The sequence below is a fragment of the Camellia sinensis genome, chromosome 5, assembly GCF_055761805.1.
Source record: "Camellia sinensis isolate YWXY chromosome 5, ASM5576180v1, whole genome shotgun sequence".
Lineage (NCBI taxonomy): Eukaryota > Viridiplantae > Streptophyta > Magnoliopsida > Ericales > Theaceae > Camellia > Camellia sinensis.
The window spans coordinates 189,209,082-189,226,593 of record NC_138965.1 but is presented as its reverse complement, the minus strand read 5'-3'; positions in this window follow the sequence as shown (position 1 = coordinate 189,226,593).

Sequence of the window (17,512 nt, the reverse complement as noted above, 5' to 3'; positions counted from 1 at the left end):
GCCCCTTCCAAAATTTTTATATTTTTATTTGTATATTATATTTAAATACACATAACACTTTTAGATTTTTTATTGGAGGGTTGGGCAGTCCCGGCCCCTGCTCCTTTCTACCCAAGCCTATGAATATATGTATAAGACAGACGAAGTTGATAATGTGTAATTGCAGTTGGCCCCCTCCAAATTTTTTATATTTTTATTTATTTATTATATTTAAATACACATAACACTTTTAGAATTTTTTTTAAATAATTAATTTTGTCCTTTTTTTCCTCCCAAGTCAACAAACTATTATGATTATGTTACAAAAGATGCACCATAAAAAAAGATTTAGTTACGAATTATTGTGATTATATTATTAATATTAAAATTTATGAATTATTCTAGTAAGAAAAGTTATGAATTATTATAGTTTTGATACGAATCATTATAGTGTAGTTACAAAAGACATACAGTATACACCTTTCAAGATATATACTGTATTTTTTTACTTTCCTTAATTATTTTTCTCATTGGCATGAGAAAAATTAGATACACGGTGTAATATACATTTATGTATTTGATGAATTATGTAATATTATTTATAATTTGTATTATTTTAACTGTGAATAATTAAAGTTCAAGTTTTTAGGAGTAACATATCTAAAATGTTCTCATTATTTATTAGTTTATTTTTAATAATAATTTATTAATTTTAATAATTATTTAAGTCGTTTAAATTTGTTCTAATCAAACCTTTTGAACTTGTCCAAGTGCGTTGCTTTCAGCCCCCCTATAATAGGATCCTGGTTCCATCCCTATGTGTGGGTAATTAACAGTACTTTGCACCGACATTTACAATTTTGGTTCAATGATGAATTTATTTCAGTAATACTATGAATACAGAGAACCAAACATATAATGAGACTATCTCACAAAAGTAGGTCTTCACATCAGTGAACTCGACTCTTTATAAAATAAAATAAAATAAAAATGTTTTCTATAGTTAGGGGTTGTTTGGGATGACCTAAATAAGTGTACTTTTTGTCTTTTTAAGAAAAGATGTGCAGAAAAGTAGAGAGGTAATGTGATGAAAAAAAGATAAAAAAATAAAAAGATGGATTATTCTTGAGTTGCCAAACTTGCTTTTAGTAACAATTTTTTAATTAATAATAATATTTAAAAACAAAAGTAAATATTTGAAATCAAGTAAACCGAACTCAACCCGTAGCTTGAGAGAACACCCCCACCCCCTTAAAAGAAACATTAATTTGTTCGGTTGATTTGAACATATTGATTTGAACTCATATTTAGATGTTAGCAATAAGACACCTTAAAATTTGCTAGAGGTTCTCCCTTGACAATCTCTTACAGATTTTTATTTTTTAATTTATTTTGGAACACATTTCCATCTTCAAGATTTTGAGGACACAAATGACCACCAAACAACTTAGAGTTCAAATCCTCAGCCGTGCTTCTCTGTAGTACCTCAAAATGACGTCATTTTAAAACTAAGCACACAAAAAAAAATAAAAAAAATAAAAAAAGAAAGAAAGAAAACCTAGAAGCTGAGAAGGAAGGAAGGAAGGAAGGAAGGAAGGAACATAGTCACCTCTAGCCTTATTTTTCCTCCGACGAACTTCGTTTCTGACAGCCCCCACTCATCATCTTCCCCAGGCTCGACTCTGAGATTTCCGGGGCCCAAAGTCGATAATCAACTAATAAATTTCTAGGGCCCTTCACATTTTTTTTTTCATTGAATGAAAAAAAAAATTGAAAGTAAAGGACAAAAGATTTGTGTTAAAATCACAAAAAATACTTAGCATTACATTACAATAACTAATAAGTATCGCTTGATCCTCACTCTTTTTGTATTTTTAAAAGCAAATAAGTCAATCATACTTGCATAATCTAATTTTTTTACAAAATCATTTTCAATGAATAACAATGCTAATTATTTTAAATGAGCCTTTCAATTTTTTAATGGATTAATTTATTTTAAGTTAATTTGGACCTTCCTTAATTTTTTTTTTTGGACTTAAAATATACTTAATATATTAGACTAAATTATAATAAAAGATAACCTTTTTTGGGTCTATTTTCAATGGATAACAATGTTAATTTTTTTAAATGACCTTTCAATTTTTTAATGGGTGGATTTATTTTAAGTTAGTTTGGCCGTTTTTTAATTTTTTTAGACTTAAAACATACTTAATCTATTATACTAAATTATAATAGGAGGGGCCCCTTTTTTTACTCTATTTTAAGGGGCCCTAGCCCATGGCCTTGTGGCCTATGCCCCAGGGCCGGCCTTGATCTTCCCCTTCCTTTCCCCCGTCGCCCCAGTTGCCACCAACATTATCTCCGGTGACTTCGATCACCATGGAAAGCAAAACAACACAGCTCCGACAATACCCACTTTTCTCTTTCTACTACACGTCTCTTTCTTTGCCCATTTCGCGATCTCTTTGTCGTTCTATATTTCTCTGATACTTGGCCGATTCGGATTAGAACACCTACTTTTTCAATTTTCCATTTGAGGGTTTTTGTGGGTGTGAAAACAAAGACGAAAATTTTATGGGTATGAACAATATTCTCTGAAACTATGCCCTCTTATATTTCTTCTTCTTCTTTGTTCCTTCTTCTCGGTTCCTTTCTTCTTCTCTCGTAGCTTTTTTTGTTTTTGTTTTTGTTTTCATTTGGGAGGGCAGGGGAAGTTTGGCCCCAAACCCAATGTTCATCACTGTGTTCAAAATATTCAATACTACTTTGTTTCTCTACTTATTCTCTACATCAAATCTAGTTCTTTCCCAAGAATTCAACGAAATCTAGGTTATTCTCTTCATATGTTACATGAGGCTAGGGAAAAAATGACAGAATCAGGCTTGAATTTCAGAGATCAAATAGTTTGAATACACAAAGGAGAGATAAAGGAGGAGGAGGTTGAGGATCCATTGCAATCGTAGTTGCAGTCACCTCGCCTCACCTTCTCGTCACTACCGCCCTCAGCCTCTGTCGTTTTGCCCTCGTCTCTCTCTGTTAGCCTCTCTTTCTTTTGACGTGTTAGGTTTAGCAGATGAGAGAGAAAGGAAAACGAGGAGGAAAGGGAAAAAAGGAGAGAAATCTGACCAAAATGATGCTGTTTTGGTGACCACTGCAAAAAACATTACAAGGCACCATGGCAGAGGATCTGGACTCAACAACTTAATGGTGAATAGTAGGAACTAACAGTTTGAATGATTGCGTATGAAATCTTTTTCCATTGCGTTTTATTTAATGATTGGTGGTAAATATAGTAACTATATATTTTGTTTATCATATATACCATATTATATTCATTATCATACTTAGGATTATCATACTTACGTTTCTCTCCTCCTATATAAAGGAGTCTTGTATACATTGTTACATAATTATTCAACACAATATTGAATATACACATAATATAATATTCTCTTTAGCTCTTTCTCTCTCTCTCTCTCTCTCTCTCTCTCTCTCTCTCTCTCTCTCTCTTAGATATTGTAACATGGTATCAGAGTTAGGATAAGTACCTAGTAATTTTGCTTCACCGACGGACGATAGTCTTGCCTTGGCTCCCGCTGGACCTTAAACCATTCTGTTGTCATATTTTTCTTTCAATATCGCTTCATGGTAACCTCTTTTCCTGTCTGCTAATTTATTTTTACCCTAAATATCTCTATCATAGTTTTTTTTTACTCGCAATCTTTTTTTTTTTTTATGTGTGTGTGTGTGTTTCTGCTCCACTCTGTTTTTTCCTTTGTTTCAACCTCAAATAAGTTTCTATTTTCAAACCTATTTGAGTTTGAGGGGGGTATTATACGTATATCATAGTGAGCATGGCTATACACTATGCAAACCACCTAAGCCGTTCTCTTTGGCGCACCACCCAAGCCGCCCAGCTTGGCACACCACCTAAGCCGCCTCCTTAGCACACTCCCTAAGCTGCCTTCTTTGGCGCACTCTTCAAGCTGTTCTCTCTGGTGCACAATCGAAGTTGCCCCCTCTAGAGCACCACCCAAGCCACCCCCTCTAGCGCATAATCGAAGTCGCTCCCTCTAGCACACAACCTAAGCTACTCCCTAGCACACTTTCTCATAAATCGCCTTATGGTGCACCACCCAAGTCACCTTCTCTGGCGCATAACCCAAGTTGCCCCCTCTGGCGCACAACCCAAGCCACCCCAAGGTGCACTTTCTCATAAGTTGCCACCTAATGCACGATGTCATCTGTTACCATCACCGTTCAACACTACGTCATAAGTTACGTGTGTGCCACGTGTTCTAGTTCAGGATCTAGTTCTTCTTCATCGGTCCGACATGATCTTAAACTGTCCTGGCATTAATTTTGACCAGTTTCAACAACGGTCCAGCAGGACATTAAACTGTTCCAACATTAGTTCCGACCAGTTTCTACAATGGTTTGATACGACCATAAAATGTCTCAACATTAGTTTCGGCCAGTTCCTACAATGGTCCGACACGACCATAAATTATCTCCCGACATTAGCACCGGCCTCTGATCTATCTCAAGCATCCTTGCGCTCTCGTTCGAACTTTACAATCTATTTGTCTTTTATTTAATTTTTAATTTTTATTTAATATTTTTGTTTTTTTCTCCAAACTCAAGTTGGTATCCCCACTTCAGTTTGAAGGGGGTGTTAAATGCAGTAACTATATATTCTATCTATCATACATGCCATATTATATTCATTACAATATTTAGGATAACCATATTTAGATTTCTCTCTTCCTATATAAAGAAATCTTGTGTATATTGTTACATAATTATTCAATACAATATTGAATATACAAAGAATATAATATATATATATATATATATATTTTCTCTCTCTCTTAGGTATTGTAACAGTTGGCAAGTGCCATTATATATACTCAAAGCTGTAAATAAATTCAATATTATTAAAAATTCAGTATAAATTAAGCTTGAGCTTGAACTCGAGCTCTCTTCATCAATTATTTCAAAATTTTGAGCTTAGCTCGAGTTAATTCAATTACATAAATGAGTCTAACTCGACTTTAAAATAAAAAGTTAAAATTAAATTAATTTGCATATTAAGAAAAAATAAAGAATGTTTATATTAATAATAATTTTTATTAATCACATATGTAATTTACACAAACAACAAATATAAATAGAAAAATAAAAATATATGTAATATATTATTGAAAACAAATATTAATTTATAATCCTACTGTTCATGAGTCTAAAAATTGGATTCGAGCGCATGCGTTAAATAAAACATAAATTACACTTACCTGCTTTGAGGTTTTGGATAATTGTGGCTACCACCCTTATAGTTTTTAAAATTAGATTACTCTCTCTTATTTTTTCTAACATTATCAAAATTTTCATTTTTGATTATTCACTACAAAAAAAAATGTTTTTTGCGACGGCAAAACGCCGTCGCAAATACTCCCGCATGCCGTCTCAAAAGCCTTTTGCGACGGTAAAATCTCTTTTTGCGACAGCAAGTGGGGGTCGCAACACAGGGGGTTGCAAAAGGCCTTTAGCGACGGCAAGTGCCGTCGCCATTGTTTTAGCGACAGGAAAATTTCTCTTTTGCAACGGCAAATTTCTATCGCCAATAATGGATAGAAATCTGGGTTTTTTTGCGACGGCACAGTATTGCCGTCGGTAAAAGAGGTTTTTGCGACGCCAAAAATCCCGTCGCTAAAAAGTGTCGTCGCTTTTGGCTATAGTCGACGGTAACGTGAGCCGTCGCTAATGACTATTCTCGACGGGAATTATACCGTTGCTAAAGCCTTTTTTTTATTAAATTTCGTTCCTTTTGCGACAGTATGGGTGCTGTCGCAAAAAGCCTGGTATATATATTTTTTTTTCTTGCGACGGGGTATTCTGCCGTCTCAAAAAAATAAAAATAAAAAACCCCCTGTTTACAAATTATTAAAAATATAAAAATCACCTGTATTAAATGAAAAATAACTAAAAAAAATCTAAAAATTACATAATAATATAAATACATACATAAACAAAAGTTGACAAATGATGAAAATTCATAATGTTGTTCCATTCATAACAATACTGTAGACACCCCATTTTTGACCGTCCTCAAGATTTGGACGTCACCGCTTGAACACTCAGTGATCATCCATGTTTGTGTTCGTCTTGAGTTCCCGGAGGTCTCGGTTGCACGCCTTGCCTCAGGACCTCTCGACTCGACTGTTTTGTGTCTGGTTTTGCATCAAACACTTGTGTTTTGCCTTGAAGGGACAGGGAATGCCTTGTGAGGCATCCCTACACATCACTGGCCTCGGCAATATATATTGCCGGTCGGCACTCTTTGTTGCCGATCGGCCATTTATTTTGTCAAAGTGGCAATTTTGGATGGCCGATCACTGTTCATCTACTTTTAGTAGATATTTTGTGCCAGCTGTGATAGCTGGCACCCACTCTGTTCCCCTCCATACACGTGTATGGAGGGATTTCCCTCTTGGATGGCTTATTTTGGAAGCCTTACAAGAGGGAGTTGCCTATAAGAAGAGGCTTCCTCTCTTGGCATTAGGGTTAGAAAAAATTGTGAAAGGAGCTCTGGTTCTAGGTTTAGGGTTTTATATCTATCCTATATCTATATCTCTCCTTCTCTTGTATTGTGTGTGTTTAAGCCTTAGTTTTGTACACAAACACACACTACCACACCTTTCCTTGGAGCTGAGGCCCATGAGGGTTGTTTTTAGAGTTTTGAAGTTGATTTCAATCTCAAGAAGCTGCTGGAGCTCCATTGTTGAAGAAGGTCTACAAGGATAATCACTTTTCCCTTTTATTCCCCCATTTTTGCACACTACTTTTACCTATCTTGCAACTGTTTTTTGGCTTTGTATATAATACATAAAAGCTCTATTTTTAAGGCCTCTAAATAGTTTGTTAAGAGTGTTTTAAGCTTTGGAGTTGTTTGACCCCTCTTAAGCTTTGTTTGGCCCTTGTTTTGTGCTATTTTGGGTGAGCTCCGAGACCTTGGTGTTTGGGCCTCCTCACCACTGAAATCTTGAGGGATTTCAGAGGTGAGGATGGTGCCTTGAGGTCCCAAGAAGGAGAGGGCCACCCCCTCTCCTTGTTGTCCTTAAAAAGGGCACTTTTTGCCTCTTGAGGGAGCACCTAGCTTAGGCTCATGTTGACCATGCCTTGGCTGTTTTTTATGCTTATTATGCCATGATATAGCATTGTTTTAAGTTGGTTTTGGTACACTATGCTTGCTTAGCATACATGCCTTGTAATGCCATTTTGTTGCCTTAACATGCCTTAGGTTGTAAACCATTGTTCTAGCATGCTTTAGGCTTGGCTTTGTGAAGCTTTCATGTTTATTTTGCCATGTTTAAGGTCTGTCTTTAGTTGTTTGGGTCAACTTTAGCATGCATTGCATAGTCCCTTTGCATTTTAGCTTGTAGGCTTCAAGTATGTGAGTGTATAGCATGCATTACTTGCTTTGATTTAGTGAGTTGGGACTATTTTCCATGTCATTTCAGTCCACTTAGCATGCTTGTATACTTACATTTCATGGCACTTTGATGTTTCAAGAGTTTGTGTTTCATGCTCCTTGAAAGTGCATTTGTGCATGCTTCCATGTGTAAGTCATTTAGATGCCATCTAAGTGGTTTTTGGGGTTCATTTTGACATGCTAAATATAGCGATCCCGGTTGTCCCTTTACTGTTCTGTCGTATTCCGAACTCGGTTCCGTGAAGTTGGTAGTGGTATCTATCTTGTTGCCGTCCTTTAATTCCACTTGATTGAGTTTTAGGATGTTTTGAACAGGGTTGTTACAGGTTGGTTAGGCCTTGGTTTCAATTCCTAGTCGTCCAGTTTTTTTTTTTTTTGGCGATCCGCTCGAGCGGGTCTTATTGCGCTCGAACGGGGATTGCACACCTCCAGTATTTCGTGTTCCTGCAAAACTTCTGCAGATGTGATTTTTACGCTCGACCGGGTTTGTTTACGCTCGAGCGGTAGCGCTCGAGCGGGTTTGTTGGCGCTCGAGCGGGTAGTACTTTCTGGATATAAGTTCTGGGAGGGGGAAATCTACGCTCGAGCGGACTGGTTTTCGTGCTCGAGCGGAAGTGCTTTATTCTTGTGTCTTGGCGCTCGAGCGGGCCTTATTGCGCTCGAGCGTGTCCAGATTTTTGTTCTTGGAGCTCGAGCGTTGTGTTCTCCGCTCGAGCGGGTCGTGCGTATATGAGTTATCCGCTGGGTGATTTTAAATCACTTTTCACTTTTCTTTCTCTCTCCTACTTTTTCAAAAAACCATTTTTGAGAGCTCCTCTCTCTAGAATCTCTCTTCTCTCTAAGGTTTGATCTAGCTAGGGTGTTCTCCTTACCTTTGGTCTTTGTAAAAGTTGGGTTGATCGTCAAGGGCTATCTTTTGATCCGAAAATATTGAGTTTTGGAGCACGTTGAGTTTCTTCGTCTTCTCCGTTGAGTGTCATCTTTTGAGGTAGGGATATCTTACTCTTCCTTATGGACTTTGTCTTTAAATTTTAGCATTTTGATATGTTGGGTGTTGTTGGGTAGATTTGAGAAAGTTTGGGTCTTTTGTGTAATTTTACAAAAGTTGGGGTTTTGTTTCAAATAGACCTATATGCAAGTCTGGTATGAAAGAAAATGAGTTGGATGGTGGATGGTGGATGAAAATGAAACCTTAGAGTTGTTTTGTTAATTAAGGTAATTTGCCCTAATTGTTTTAATTAATTAATGTATATAATTGATTAAAGGAAATGAGGAATCGAATTGGAAGTGTTGAAATTGGGAATGTATGGGACTAAAGGGTGTAGTTAAACCATTTATTGCTCACCTAATTGAAATGTTGATATATTATCCATTTGTGCATTTATTTCCTGTTTAGAAATAATTGCTTTGGGCTACCGGTGGAGGGTAGTATTGATTGTTGTAGACAATGCATGATGATTAGGCAAACTAAAACTAATCAATCGGATGTGTCATAGAGTATGACGGTTGATAGAATACATTAACTTTATGTATTGATTGATTGTGTATATGACCAATGTGTTTATATGCATTACGTGTAGACGGTTGATAGAATACATTCACTTTATGTATTGATTGATTATGTATATGATTCTGTGTTTATATGCATTACTTGTGTATGGGAGAAGATGGGGGATGTACTCCACGGTTTAGGGGAAGATGGGGGATGTACCTCTAAACCGGTTAATGGTTAAGGGAAGATGGGGGATGGACCCGGGGATGCAGCTTATATGCTCTCCCATTGAAGTATTGATATAGCTCATATGCTTATCTAGTTGAAGTGTTGATATAGCTCATATGCTTATCTATTGGAATGTTGATACAGCTCATATGCTTATCTGTTGTAGTCTTGATATAGCTCATATGCTTATATGTTGAATTATTGACATAGCTCATATGCTTATCTGTTGTAGTAGTGATATAGCTCATATGCTTGTCTATTAAAAGGCTTGTTTAATTTGATATAGCATTAAAATGTATATCATCATTATTTGCGAAGTATGGAAGTAGTTTATGTGTTATTGATACAACACCAAAATGTGTATCCACCTTAAATTTTGAAAGTGTTCTAGTGATGAACTATAATCTCATCAAATGATTTGGTCAGAGTACCGAGTTTTGTTTTTAAACTCAAAGTTGAATAAGAAATGGAAAGTGAATTGTAACATAGACTTGGCTGTCATGGAATTGTAATAAGATGTAAATGGAAGCGTGAGTATTGACCATCTATCAGTTGCTAATCTTTTAGGCATTGTTCATAGTCGGTTTAGTATGTTTCTACTGGGCTGTGGCTCACCCTATATGGGAACATCATTTTCAGGTACAGGTAGCATACCACCTCCAAGGACATGGCTTGGGAGGCTAGAGACGGATAGACTTTTGTTGTCTTATTTCCTTTTGATGTATTACATGTAAATTCAGGCCAAGGGCTTAATGTGTAATTGAGTTAGTACTTTCTTTTGTAACCAAGTGTTTTCTTGGAAAGCTGTAAGCCCGTAGGGCATTTGCTTTTGTTGTTAACATGTAATTCTTTTGTAGTGAAATACTCTGATGAATTGAAGAATGTGGACCTTTATATGTAAATGCATGTTTATATTGTTGGGTTTATTGTTATTATTTTGAGGGCGTGACACTAAAACCCTGATTTTAGTTGCTTAAATCATGCCATGTTTGGTCTTGATAAGTGTAGTCCAATGCCTCTTTGGTGAGCCTTAGGTGTTGGGCTTGGTTGCATGATATGCTTGCTTTGTTTAGTTGGTTTGGCTCCTCCTATAGCATGATTTTCAGAGCTTCATTTGCATGTTAATTGTCCATGCTATGCCTCTTTTAAAGTGCGCTTAAAAGTTGCCTTTATATGCTTAAATGTTGGTCCATGTTGTCATGTATGCTTGCATGTGCATTTGGCCTCATTTCCTTGGTTGATGGCCACTGTTTTGGGCTTCCTTAAGGGCTGTCCAAACGAGCTTAAGTCCATCATTTGCTTGTTTGCACGCTTACCTTACATGTTTGCTTGCATACTTGCATAAATGCATTGTATGCCCATGTTGTATGCTAGTTCACATGCCTAGGTTGCACTCCATCTAGCATGCATGCCTTGTTCCTTGATTTAGTGATGGGAGTTGGGCCTTTGTTTGTTGGTTTGCATTGCATTTGAAATCAACATGCATAATTTGGTCTCTTGGGCCATCACGCATTGAAATGTGCGATTGATGGTCCGAGAACTAAGGACCATGTCCCTTTGAGTTATAAACATGATAAGGGATACGGTTGGTGCATACATTGCTTGAATTGCATTGCCATGTAAAGCTCTGTCCTCTACTGCTGTCAAACAGATTCTGCAGGAACTTTTTGCCGATCGACTGCACAGAGTGCTGACCGGCAATCCATCTGTGGCCGATGGATTCATTTTTGGCCGATCGACATCAAATCACAGCCGATGATGATTCCCTCCAGCCGGTGGCATTCCCCAACATCCAGTGAGCACATCCTGAGACTTTGGCAGTCTTCAGAGAAGCAGAGCAGGAAAAACAGAGGCGGCTTGTGCATGGCACTGGACTTCCGAGCAAGACCCGAGCATGCGTGCATTGGACCCTCTTCCCGAGGCCCCTTTTTTTATTGCTTTTCTTAGCTTAGTTAATTTGTTAATTAATTAGGTGATTTGCAATAATTAAATAGCTTGCGAGTTAGTTAATTTGTATTATTCTTTCGGTCCCTCCGAGCGAGGGCGAATTTGTAATAAGTGTCGGTAAGTGTGTGCATGTCTTTTAACCCCTACTTCTTTCTCCCTTTTACTTACTTGTTTTGATGGTTAGTAATAGGTCATGTTTAATTTAGCATACCTTATGCTATGCATGCGTGCATCATTCATCAGTATTGCATGCACCGGGCTCGGCGCATCATGCTAACAACATTAGTATTTCAAATCTAACTTGAATACATGCTACCTGTGCATTTTCATATGTCATTCATAGACTAGCCGAGCCTACTCTAGTGACATTCCGTATGCGTTGCATTAGGCATTTAAACATGGACTTGGATCATGCATTGATTGCTAACGAGTTCTTTGTTTTGGCACGGAGTACGATGTAAGTATTTATGGTTTAACATCTCGCATGAGTGTGAATGTTAACATGACAGTATGCTTGCCATGCGGCTATATGTTTACATGATATTACTGCTTGAATGCCTGTGGGTGAATGTTGGATTGTTTGAGTTGGAACAACTCATTGAAATTCATTTTTTTTTTAGCCTACTTACGAGTAGCAAATTTTAAATTGTTTTCTGAACAAACGGATATGCAATGTTTCGTTCCAATTTAGGCGATTTGGTCTATACTTGTTTGCTGTGCACACAACATAGTAATTCTAGGCTAATAACCGGAATAAGGACGCATAACGTTTTCAAAATTGGATATTATGGTTAGTAGAGACCGATCTTCGGATCGGGCGAGAGGGGGTGCTCATAGCTGACCTTCCCCAATCGTACCCTAGCTCCCGAGCCGAGGCAACTTTGGTGATGACGGACACGTGGCCTTTGGCACCGAGTTAGGGTTTCCTAAATCCCTCCTTAAAAAATATTTAGGTGGCGACTCTGTATCTGGCAAAGCAGTCCATGTTTGGCACTTCTTTTCTAAAATTCTGTTTTCTCAAAACGATTTGCCGAATTTGGACTCTTTGGTTCAGATTAAGAACCGTGACACAAATCGAGTCCGAACTGTAGCGAGGGCCTCACGCGGGTGCGTCTACAAATACATAAATAAAAATTCATAACAATAAAAATTATACGACTACATAATGTCACATAATAAGTTGTTGCATCAGAATATGACTATCGTGGCTCTTAAGACCCTAAATACTTCTATCATGTGAGCGTACACGACGTGATATATTGGATGAATACCCGTCGAGAACTCTTACTTCCTTCAACACTTTCAAGAACAAATCTTTCTCATCCTTGGTCATCGTGAATTGTGCTGGTGGTAAATAGGCTTTATTCGACCCTCTTAGCTGCAAATGTAGGGGTTTTCTAATATTCATATCTTGTAAATCACGCCGAGCATTAACACCATCCTTCGATTTTCCTGCAACCCCTAATATTGTCCACAACACATTGTCACAAACATTCTTCTCTATATGCATCACATCGAGGTTGTGTCTTATTAGATTGTGCTCCCAATATGGCAATTCATAAAAGATACTCTTTTTCTTCTAGCTATGGGTGCGATGTCCAACTCTCTCATTTTCTACCTGTCTCCTATGCCTCTCCTTAAGGTCATCCCTCTTGTATTGGGTTAAAATATCCTCAGATTCTAATTGTAGCAACATCTCAGTTCCAGAGAACAATTTTGGTTTGAGTCTGATTTCCCGACTACCATTAAATGATACTTTATCCTTCCGAAATTTATGGCCAGTAGGTAAAAATCTGCGATGACCCAAGTATGATTGTTTCCTACTATGCTTCAACCAACACGATGTAGTTTCCTTATTACAACAAGGCCATGCATATTCGCCTTTAATGCTCCATCCTGACAAGTTTGCGTATGCAGGAAAATCTCTAATTGTCCACAGTAAAGCTGCATGCATTTGAAATATTTGATTTGTTGATGCATCAAATGTTGACACACCCTCATTCCATAGTTCTTTCAACTCCTCAATCAACAGTTGCATATACACATCAATCTTGTCACCAGGTCCTTTCGGGCCGTCAATAAGCACGGATAAAATTAGAAATGGTTGCTTCATGCACATCTATGGCGGCAAGTTGTATGGAATGAGCACAACAGGTCAAGTGCTATGAATTATGTTCATCGTCCTGAATGGGTTAAAACCATCAGATGCTAAGCCAAGCCTTACACTTCGGCAACCATTACTAAAGTTAATATTTCGACGGTCAAAATCTTTCCATGCAAGGGAGTCAGCAAGATGCCTGAAGACACCATCATCAGTTCGTTCCTCTGCATGCCATCTCATTAACTTGGCCGTCTTGGATGACATAAACAACCTCTGCAACCTTGACTTTAAAGGAAAATACCTCATCTGTTTTGCAGCTATTTGTTTGCCACCTGTGTTAGGACCATTTGAACCACCATCACCATTTGATTTCCATCTAGAACTGTTGCATATGACACATTTATCAAGATTGCCGTCATCGTTTCAAAACAACATGCAACTGTTGGGACATGCATCCCACGTCTCATATGTGAAGCCCAAATCTGTTGTGACCTTTTGAGCTTTATAATATGAGTCTGGGAGTTTCACACCCAACGGGAACGCCTCATTCAATAACTCAAGCAACATGTCAACAGACTTGCCTGTCCACTGATTGGGCACCTTCAAATGTAGAAGTCGAACAATGAATGACAAAGATGTGAACTTCTGACAACCCGGATACAATTCACTTTGTACATCTTGAAGAAGTTTGAAATACTTTGCAGTCTTTGCATTTGGACCGAACTGGGGTTCAGATGCATGGGGATCAGGCCCCTGTGGTTCATCACCCTCAACACTTGTACCGGCATGTGGATTTCCCATAGCCCCTTGTATCATTCCAATCATATCATCCCCAATGTCTAAATTAGCTAATGTTTCATTCTCTCGATTACCATGCAGAGATATGTAAGATTTCCCATGATTAATCCAATGTTCGTATTTTTTAAAACAACCATTCAAAATCAGATGCTCCCGTACACCCTCTCGTACAAAATAGTATCGATTTTCACACTTCCTACACGGACAACTGATCATCAAACCTTCAACCCTATTGGTGTAGGCAAACACAAGGAATTCATCAATCCCATTAATGTATTCATTCAACATCCTATTTGGTAAATCAATCCAACTCTTATCCATCATCTCTACACATCCACAAAAATATCTCACTAAAGTAACTCTAAATATAATACCTACGCAAACCAAGTAAATGATATCATTCCTCTCCGCAAATAAATAAATTGTCATATTAAACGTCAAAAAATACAAAAAAAAAAACCTAATAAACAGAATAAATAAGTGAAAATATTTTCAAAGTCTAACCACATCTCCATAACTAAAATTTTAATTAATCGCTTACATTTACAATTTGTTTGGCTTTTCTTATGCGTAGAAATATTTGTAAGATTTTAATTTTTTTTTTTTAAAAAACTTGATTTTCACCTTTAAAGTGAAAAATGGGGGGAAAAATATTTTATATTCAAATTAACTTAATTTCTATTAACAACAAATCGAACTTTTTTTTCCAATCATACCAAATGTAGAAAATAGCAAAAACATTTCCACTAAAACAAACAGCGTGGAGCATAGCATAGCATACAACTATACAAATTAGTTTTTGAATTGATCAATGACTAAAAAGCTTACCCTTTTATATATGTATATCAGATTTGCCATGGAAGTTCTTATCATTTTCTGTTTTCATTTTTTGAAAAATACAAAACTTGTTTAATGAACTGTTTTTAAAATAAATTTCTGTTAACAAACCACTTTCTAAGAAAACCTTCAAAAAATTGCTTTCAAATTTTCAAACACATTTATTTATTCGAGTTTATTTATTTGTCGTTTACTTTTTAGGTCTCTATAAAAAAATTATCTACAGATTTTTATTATTTTTTTTTGATAAAAAAAAAAAATTCTGTAGATAAAAAATTCATCTACAGATTTATCTACAGGGAGTTATCTACAGATTTATGTATATATATATATATAAAAATTATACATATTTATTTGCATATATATACAGATTTATTAATTCCATCCAGATTTATATACAGATTATAACTTCATCCCCAAATTATACACATTTATTTATATATATACAGATTTATAAAAAAAGTTGCATATATATATATATATACAGATTTATTAATCAATAGACATTCATTTATATATATATATATATATACAGAGACAGAGAGAGAGAGAGAGAGCATGCGCACAGAGAGAGAGAGTCGTCGCCGGAGCACCGCTACCTGTCGCCGTCGCCGCCGCACCACCGCTGGCTTGCTCGCCTCACCACCGCTACCTGTAGCTCGTTTGAGAAATTTGGGGGATGAAGTTAGGGATTTGGATTTGGATGAAGTTAGGGATTGGAGGAAAGGATCGAGCGGCAAGATGAAAGGGAAGAGCGGGGGAATTTTTATTTTTACTTTTTGCGACGGTATGTTTTAGATCGTCGCAAATGGTAGTCAGTAGTTCGTAAAACGGCGCCGTTTCAATAATATTTTTTTGCGACGGAACTTTGCCGTCGCAAATGGGCCACTGTTTGCGACAGCAAACATATGCCGTCTCAAAAAAAATTATTTTTTGCGACGGGACAAAAAACCGTCGCTAATACTTCCACATTTCCGACCCCTCCACGTAGTTTTATTACCGACGGGACAGTGCCGTCGCTAAAGGCTTTATTTGCGACGGTTGAAGTTGCCGTCACAAAAAAACCTTTTTTGCGACGGGAGGCAAGCCGTCGCTAATTCTTCCGTGTTTTTTACTATGTTTTCTTGTAGTGATTCTTGCTGTTTAGTTTTGATGGAATAATATAAAATACCAAAATTATAAATTCTCATAGCCAAAATTAAATTGTGGAATAATATAAACACTATAAATTCTGATAGCCAAAATTAAATTGTGGAATAATATAAAATACCAAAAAAACCACCAATCACTACAAAACCTCATAACTCAGTACAAATTTATCCCATCAAGGAAAAAAAGAAAAAAAGAAATTATTACAAATTTAACCATCACAAATTCTCATACTAAACACAGACATTATTGATAATTACAATCACAAATCTTCATAATACACACCTTCATACACTTCGAAATTGTAAGAAAAATGATATACAAGTCCATTTTTTAGACAAACTTTTTACATTCAATGATGCATTAAGAAGGTAATTAATTAATAATTAAAAAATATTTGATTATTAACCAAATATCTTCTTGATACATCGCCAAATCTAAAAAGTGGATCAAACTTTTGGACCTGAGTAAGTTTGCTGAAATTGTAATACAGAAAGTTTGCTGAAATTGTAATACAGATGGTTATATTGACTTCATTAACTTGAATTAGCAATGACCACATTTTAACTGACTTGAAATTCCGTTGAATGGCAACAAATAAGAATGTTTTAACAGGACTTGGGGTTGCTACTAGCACAGCAGCCTGCTGTGCCTTTTTGTGGGAGTTCATTCTGAATATTTTTTGATAATTTGAACCGTTTATATTGTAGGATTCGTCAAGAATATTAGTCATGTGAAAATCAAGTCAATCAAATATTCTCATAACTCCATGATTAGGTCTTAATTGTTTTTAAAAATTTATTTAAGTTATGTTAATCGTTAATTTTTATAAAAACAAATGTGTTTTGGTTATAGAGCTGCAAATATCCAATCAACTTGTTTTTTTGCATGGATAATCTATTCAGCGAATCCTACAATATGAATGATTCAAATTATTGAAAGAGGCTTAAGACGACACTCTACAACAAAATACACAGCCTGCTGTCCGTTTTAACAACACAAAAATCAATTATAAAATTAGATTTGATTTTTTTTATGTAACGCTGGTTTCATATTTTCATAAGTTCTATACCCATTTAAGAGAGTTATATTCAATTGTATAATTGATTTCTGTACTAGTAACATAACCATAACAAACAAACGCCTTGGATCAGCAATCACTCATGTTCCTTGTACCATCCTTCCAATCCAAGAGTATTTATTAGCTAGCTCCCATGTAATCTTGATAACTTGAACAAGCTGGGAGATTGGGCCTTTATGGGGTCCACATGTCTGGCCTGTTTGCTTCATATTTGAGGGACAATCAACCACTGCTTGATAGCCTTTGGTCCACAAATCAAGAAAAGCAAATTAAACTTGCCCCCAAACACTGCTCAGTGGGGTGTATTTTGTGATGGATACATATTTTGTCACTCACATTATAATCCACCAAACTACCCAAATTGAGCCATACCCAAATTTATGGGCTTTGTATAGAAATTAAAATTTT